At 44.2% G+C, this 8,058-nt stretch overlaps 1 protein-coding gene across 3 annotated transcripts in view; it reads left to right on the top strand.

The window, feature by feature from the left end:
• Nucleotides 1-8,058, top strand: part of COPE (COPI coat complex subunit epsilon) — a 200,031-nt gene that overhangs the window by 76,601 nt on the left and 115,372 nt on the right. The gene's annotated exons all lie outside the window — the stretch shown is intronic.

The following is an 8,058-nucleotide window of genomic DNA, read 5'->3' as shown; positions in this document are numbered from 1 at the left end:
ATTCCCAGCTCCCCACTTCTCATCCCCATTTTCCCTGGGGGCTGTGCCCAGCTCCATCTCCAGGGGATCCATTCCTCAGCTCCCTGGGAAAAACAAGATTTTCTCTGGAGTTCCAACCCAAATATTTCCCTGTCCCCCTGGATTTGGCTGTGGTCCCTGTCCCTGTTTTTAGGGGTGAATGTTGTCAGGTTCCTTGGGATCCTCCCTGTGGAAAGGAGAGATGGAAGCTCTGTCCTGGATGCCCCCAGCTGTGCCAGGAGGCAGCAACCTGAGGACACCAGAGTTGCATCTGAGCCATCCTTGGGGTCACAAAAATGCCATTTTTCCTACACAAAATGTGAAATTTTGTGCAGCTCCAGAGCCCACAGCCAGCAGGCAGCTCCAGCAGCGAGGAGATCCCCAGGATCCCTGAGCTCCAGGGTTCTGCCTGTCCAGGGCTCAGTGCCAGATGTTCCTCTGGAGTTAATAACTCTTGGGATGCATTCAAAGCCAGCTCAATGCTCCCAAAGAGAGGTCCCAAAGCTATTAAAGCGTGGACGTGCTGTCTGCCCACCTCCACCGTGATCTCAGAGCCCTGAGCACTTCCAGTCCTGCCTGCGAGGAGCCAATTCCTGTTTACTCCTGCCTGGAGACCCCTGGGTTCCAAAATTCAGGAGCTTTGACCACAGAGATCAATGGGATGCATCATTTAGGGGAAAAGGAAAAGCCAGGCTGCTTAGAAGAGCTTTTGTTTTTAAGCTCTGCCATCCCAGGGAGTTTTGGGACCACGGAGCAGTAAATCTGTGTTATTGTCATTATGACTCTGGGAAGTGTTTTTCAGAAGAAAATCCCAAAAAAGAAAGGGAGATCTCAGCCAAAGGACCTTTAGTGGGAAAAGCTGAAGAATCTGAGTATTAAAGTCCCAACAATTCCCAGCAAGCAGTGATGGCTTCGCTCTCTCATCACTTCGCACCTCCTCTCAGACAAAACATCCCTCAGCCTTCCCCGATTTCCAGTACAATTCCAGTTAATTATTCCCGGTTTCCTCGGCGTGTCTGAGCTCCCGCTGGCTGCTGGAGGAAGAGGAGCTCATTGTTACCGATGAGCCTAATCCAGAGCTCGAAATCTTTTATTATCCCTGCTAGAAAACGCCGTGAATAGCGAAGGAAAAAATGTGAGGAAAAAATTCAGCGCCCTCCTGGGGGCAGGGATTGCGCCATGGATGGGTGCTGGGTGGCTCTGGGCACATTCCCACATTCACACATTCCCACCTCCATCTGCAGGGCTCCTTCCTGGGGAGGATGGGACACAGCTCCTGCTGACCCCAGCCTCCCCTGGGATTTGTCACCCTCTGTCCCTGCCAGGGGGCTCGCAGACCTTGGCACCAAGTCACAAACACCTGTGGCTTCCATTTTAGCCCATGGAAAAAGCTGCCAGCTCTGTGTGAGGAATTACAAGCCACAAGAGTTTGAGTAGTGTGATAGTTGAATTAACACAGGGTGGAAAAGGAGAATTTTGGGGATTTTTTAGAATGGGGTTCAGGGGTACAAGATGGAGGGGTTTGGGCGTGTCCTGACCTCCTTCTCCTTCTCCTTGCCCTCCATGTGTTGCTGTGATGGTGACACTTTTCTGTTGGTTTCAGGTACAGACACACTGTCCAACAGAAATGACAGACATTGGCACGTTACTGTAAACGTGGCACACGGAGTTTTGGTATAAAATATGAACACCGCCCTGAGGGCAGACAGAATGCCATGGCCGACCTGCTGGACAGAGCTCAGCAGGGCAGAGAGAGAATGTTCTGGATAAGGGGAAAATAAACAACCTGGAGAAGCCGACCCTGCACATCCAGACTCCTCCTTTGGCTGCTCGGGCTGGGAAACGAGGACTTTTACACTCTCGGGGTCACCTCGACACCCGGACCCCAAGAGGGCACCTTCCTTGGGGTCCTGGCCTCGGCTTGGTCAAGCCCAGATGAATCCCAGGTGTTCTGCTGGGACAGTATTGTAAATGCAGGTGAACCCGGTGGGGAGAAACGCTGATGTGTGACTCCAGTTCAGCGGGCTGAATGATTTCTTTATTGTAACTATGCTATATTCCATTAATATACTATCTAAAGGAGATACTAAAGCTACAAACCTACTTTTCTTAACTACTATAACTAACAAGTCGTGCCCCTCTCTGAGAGTGCAGCCACAGGTGGGTTGGATTGGCCATCAGCTCAAACAATCCTCACCAGAATCCAACCAAGCAATCACCCCAGGTAAACGATTCTCCAAACACATTCCACATGGGAAAAACAAGGAGCAGAAATAGAAATTGTTTTCTCTTTCTTTCCTCTGTGCTGCTCTATGAAAAGTCCTGAGAGAGAGAAGAATGTGCCTGCCACAGGACAGGACCCTGCTGACACCAGGGCTCGGGTGTTTGGGGTCACAGCGCGGGCCCAGGAATGTCTGACAGAGCTGGGAGGCACGGCGGAGATTTGGGATCCAGCAGAGCTCCTGGATCCTGGTTTAGTGCAGGAGCACGTCCAGGGTGATCCGGGATCCCTGGGTCTGGACAGCCCTTGGACCTGGCGCTCGTCACTGCTGTCACCTCCTGCTGTTCCCCAGCAGATTCCCGGGATGTGCTGCAGGTGACCCCATTCCCCAGCCCACCTCGAGGGTCCCCATGAGATTTGGGGTCCTTCCAACCCAAAGCAGCCTGGAATTCTGTGATCTGAAGTGAGACCAGCCTGAGCCACTTCACCGGGAGCAGATCCATCAGAAACCCCGCGAAGAAACCAGAATTTCCCACTTCGGATGCTCCATCTGCAAATTCCCAAAATACTCCATGGAAAGAGCTGGACACTGCAGCTGGAGGCAGGATCCTCCTTCCTGGCCCACCTTTCTGCTCCCAGACAACACAAAAATCCTGCTTTTTTTTTTTTTAATCCTTTTTTAAAAGCCTGCACAAGCAGGATTTTCCAGATCTCATCCGTTGCTAAAACAATCCCAACAAACAGATTCCAAAAGGATCCCCTCAAAGCCGCTGCCAGCGCTGAGCTAACGACCTGGCGACATTAATTAGTTAATTAATTAATAATGGACAGCAGTAGCAGCAGTGATTATGGGAGATAAACACCCAGAGGGATGCAAATATTAGAAATAAATCCATTAATCCGTGGGAAGAGCAGCCCATCCATGGAATAATCCACTGAGGGCTGTGCTTTGTCTCAGCTTTGAGGAGTCCCAGCCTGCTGCAGTCTGGTTTGTGTCTCTAACTCCGAATTCCTCAGGAAATCAAGGCATTAAAGACCTTTTTAAAATCACTTCAATGCTTTTTTTTTTCCATTCAATCAGTGGCAAAGTGAATTAAACCTGGAGGCAGCTCCATTGTGCAATTTATCCTTAATTTTTTTTAACTTTATCCTTATGTTTTTAAACTTTATCCTTAATTTTTTCACCCCATCCTTAATTTTCTTAACTTTATGCTTAATTTTTCCACTTTTTCCTTAATTTTTTTAACTTCATCCTTAATTTTTTTAACTTCACCCTTAATTTTCTTAACTTCACCCCTATTTTTTTCACTCTGTCCTTTCTTTCTCCAGCTCTTTTCTTCCCCATTTATGGAATTTGAGCCATGGCAAGGCTGGGCCACCTTGCAGAGGAAGACAGGGACTGGCACCTTGGGACCAGGATGGTTCTTTCAAGTAAGGTTGGGCTTCCAAGCGTAATTTTTATTAGGATTTATTGGGGTTTATTGAGATTTATTGGGATTTATTGCGGTTTATTGAGATTTATTGGGGTTTATTGAGATTTATTGGGATTTATTGATATTTATTGAGGTTTAATGGGATTTTTTGGGATTCCAGGATCCTAGGAAAGCATGGAATTGCACTGCAAGTTTTCCAAATCTGCTCCTGGAGTCCATGGGGAATGAAAAAAAAGGAGGAATGGGCTTGAGTAGCATCCCTTAAAACTGGGGATTTCACTGCCTGGATCCCCCTGACTGGAAGCATTTAAAAGCAGGGAAGAGAAGCCTTTGGAAGCCCAGACTGTGAGGAAAATGAGGAGTTTTTGGAAGGCTTTCCTTGTATCTCCTCTATAATTTGGTTTTTTTTACACCAGAAATGCATCAGAGCCCCTGTGAAACCCTTCTCACCCCAGCCCCAGGCCGGAGATGTTTTCCACTTATTTTTAGAACCTGACCTTCCAAGGCTGAAAAATAACATTTTCCTCCTTCTGACTTTTGTCCTTCACTTGGCAGAGGCCAGTTCAAAACAGAGAAATGGAAAATATTTCAACTTTCAGGCAGCAGGAGCTTTGCTTTTTCTTGTTTGTTTGTGAGCTCCTCTCATTTGTGATGTCAAATCCAGGCAGGAAAAAAAGGTGTAACGAACCTGGCAGTGCCCAGACTCCAAAAAAAAAAACCCCAAATAAACATTTTCTGCTGCATATTTTGATTTTTTTTGCAATCAGTAAAGCTTCAATAATAACCCTGCTCCAGGCTGGGAGATGTTTCCCCATCAGCTCCTTCTGAATTTGGGTTTTTTCAACAGGAACAAGCAAAGTTTTCTGCTCCTGTGCTGGAGCTGATTTACAGGGAATCCAGGGCTGGATTTTGGAAGGAATCAGATGAATCCAAGGAAAATAAAGGTGGGAATGACCTCAGCCCGTGGAGCCACCAACTGCTCAACTCAAGGCAGGAGGGACCAGCTCTGCTGGGCTTTGCTGCTCTCAGTGGCCAGAGCTGATCCCAAAAATCTGCTGCACCCAAAAGAAAAATTCCTTTGGGTTTCTAAAAAGATGAAAATGGGGGGGAAAAAAATAAAAATAGAAAAAAATTGCCTGATATGCAGGAGCCTTAATTCCTTTTAATGTCAATTATTGGGGTTTCTTTCAGCCTGGAGCAAAAACCCCAAAGGAAATGACCTGACTTGTCATCAGTGTGGTTTTGGTGAGTTCATTTGGCTGTGAAATAATAGAAAATGTGATTACTTTTATATAGAATGTGAGCACCACAATATATAAAAGTAGCTCTATTATTCTTAGCAGTTTATAGGGTTAGAAAATGGGATTCTGGAAGTGCTGAGCTCTGTCCAGAGGCAGCAGATGACTCCTGATGGGATTTAAATTTAAAAAAAATAACTGGCTGGAGGGCACAAAGCAATGCCAACCTGCTTTTTCCTCTCCAGAACTGGTGGGATTTGGGCCACTCAACACTTAGAAACCCAGAATTCCCTGGAGACTGAACTTTCAAGGCTTTGGTTTGGGTGTTTATTTTTAATGTGGATTTATTTGATCAATAAATACATCAAAATTGATTGAAAATATATTTCAAATACAGAAATAAAATCTGATATCTATGGATGGGAATTTTAAAGCCCTTCCAACCCAAGCCATTCCATGATCCCACGGTTCCTTTTCCTACAAAATGAGGATTTTGGGGTCTCTTTGCTCCCCACACAAAGCAGATTTTGGTCAGCCGTGTCTCTCGCGAGTGACCCTGTCCACTCTTCATTCCATGGGAATTACATCTCTTTCTTTCTGCACTTTTATGACTTTTCCACTGCTTAAAAAACTCCTTTTTTTTTCATGAATCCTTGGCAAAACCCCTTTTTTATTCACGTCCTCTCAGGCCTCTGATAAGTAATGTGTTTTTCCTTCACTCTGCACTGCCAGAACAGGGACTGCTGCCTTTTCTGGGAGTGGGAATGTGAAAATTCCAGATTTTTCTGGCTGCTCCTGCCCTCCCCAGCTGGATGAGCCCCAATTGTCACAGCTCTGGGTGAAAGATTTGATCCCTGAGGGATGTGGGACAGGGAATTTCTCCATCACTCGCTCCTCATTTGTTACTGGAAAATCCAGATTATAAAGCAGATTTTTCCCTCGGGATATCAGTGGGAAAAAATACTATATTTTATCTTTAATAATAATAATCATCATCATCATCGTCATAACGATATTAATTGTAATAATAGCATTAATGATTATTATAATGATGATGATAATGATGATGATGATGATGATGATGATGATGATGATAATGATGATGATGATTATGATGATAATGATGATGATAATGATGATGATGATTGTGATAATGATTATGATAATGATGATAATGATGATGATTATGATGATAATGATGATTATTATAATGATGATGATAATGATAATGATGATGATAATGATGATGATAATGATGATGATGATGATGATAATGATGATGATAATGATAATGATAATGATAATTATGATGATGATGATGATAATGATGATGATGATAATAATAATGATGATGATAATGATGATAATGATGATGATGATGATGATTATTATAATGATGATGATGATTATTATAATGATGATGATGATAATGATAATGATAATAATGATGATGATGATGATGATGATGATAATGATGATTATTATAATGATGATGATAATGATAATAATAATAATGATGATGATGTCAGGGGGTTCATTTATCCAGAAATGCTAAATCCAGGGAAATTCCAAAGTTTTGATCCCACAAGGATCAAACCCCTCAGCCCCTGGCTGGATGTGCCAGCAGAGCCACCCAAATGTCACCGAGTCCAAATTCCCTTATTTCCAGTGGGAATTTGCTGAAAAAAAAAAAAAAAGAGTAAAAAAATCCATAAATTCCAGCCTTCCTGGCACGCCAAACCGGGAATATTTATTAATTATTATTTATTGTTCACTCTGGGGCCTGTGCGGGCCCAGCAGCGCCCTCAGGGACCCGGAGCTTGGGAGGTCTGAGGTAAAACCAGGGGAAAAAAATCTCATTTTCTGTAAATATCCCAAATTCCTGCTGCTCCCACTTTTTAAAGACCGAGCTTCTGTTTCCTGGGGTTTCCTTGAGCCTCTCCTGGTTTGTTTGTTTGTTTTTTTTTTTTTTTTTCTGCATTTCCAGGCCGAATTCCAGGAATGTTCCAGGCCTTTCCTCCCAGCTGGAATTTTTCTTGGGATTGGGAAATTCTTTGGGTTTCTTAAAAAAAAAAAAAAAAAAAAGGGGGGGGGGAAATAAAAATAGAAAAGAAATTGCCTTGATATGCAGGAGCCCTAATTCCTTTTAATGTCAATTATTGGGGTTTCTTTCAGCCTGGAACAAAAACCCCAAAGGAAATGACCTGACTTGTCATCAGAAGGGAAATCCACCCATGAATCATCGTCTGCCCCGTGTCCGTCAGAAGAAATAAACCCCCCTAAAAAAAAAAATAATAATAATTTAAAAAAAGGATTTTTTCCCCTATTTTAGCACCAAAAAAAAAAAAAAAAATCTGGAATTTTCTTCTCTATTTTAGCGCAAAAAAAGCCCCCAAAACAAAAAAAAAAAAATTTGGAATTTTCTTCCAGTTTTATTCTTTCTTCCAGTTTTTTTTCTTCCATTTTTTTTCTTTCTTCTAGTTTTTTTCTTCTAGTTTTCTTTCTTCCATTTTTTTTCTCCCATTTTTTTCTTCCAGGTTTTTTCCTTCCAGTTTTCTTTTCTCCCAGTTTTTTCTTCCAGTTTTTTTTCCTTCCAGTTTTTTCCCCTTCCAGCTTTTTTTCCCTTCCAGCTTTTTTTTTTCCAGTTTTTTTAATTTCTTCCAGTTTTTTTGCCTTCCTATTTTAGCACCGAAAAAAAAAAAACCCAAAAAAGAAGAACTCGCTGCTTTCAGCGGCGTCTCGCCGTTGTTTACGCCGAGGCCGGCGGAGCAGAGCCAGCGGTGAGGGAGGGGAAGGGAGAAGGAGGGAAGGAGGGAAGGAGGGAAGGGAGGAGGAGGAAGGAGGGAAGGAGGAAGGAGGGAAGGGGGAAGGAGGGAAGGGAGAAGGAGGAAAGGGAGAAGGAGGGAAGGGAGGAGGAGGAAGGGGGAAGGAGGAAGGGAGGAGGAGGAAGGGAGGAGGAGGAAGGGAGGAGGAGGGAAGGGAGAAGGAGGAGGAAAGGGAGAAGGAGGGAAGGGAGGAGGAGGAAGGGAGAAGGGAGAAGGAGGGAAGGGGGAAGGAGGAAGGGAGAAGGGGGAAGGGGGAAGGAGGGAAAAAGGAGGGAAGGGAGAAGGAGAGAAGGGGGGAAGGAGGAAGGAGGGAAGGGGGAAGG

This window comes from Anomalospiza imberbis, chromosome 27 (genome assembly GCF_031753505.1).
Source record: "Anomalospiza imberbis isolate Cuckoo-Finch-1a 21T00152 chromosome 27, ASM3175350v1, whole genome shotgun sequence".
Lineage (NCBI taxonomy): Eukaryota > Metazoa > Chordata > Aves > Passeriformes > Viduidae > Anomalospiza > Anomalospiza imberbis.
The sequence above is the reverse complement of the archived record's forward strand: the minus strand, read 5'-3'. Positions and strand labels throughout refer to the sequence as shown.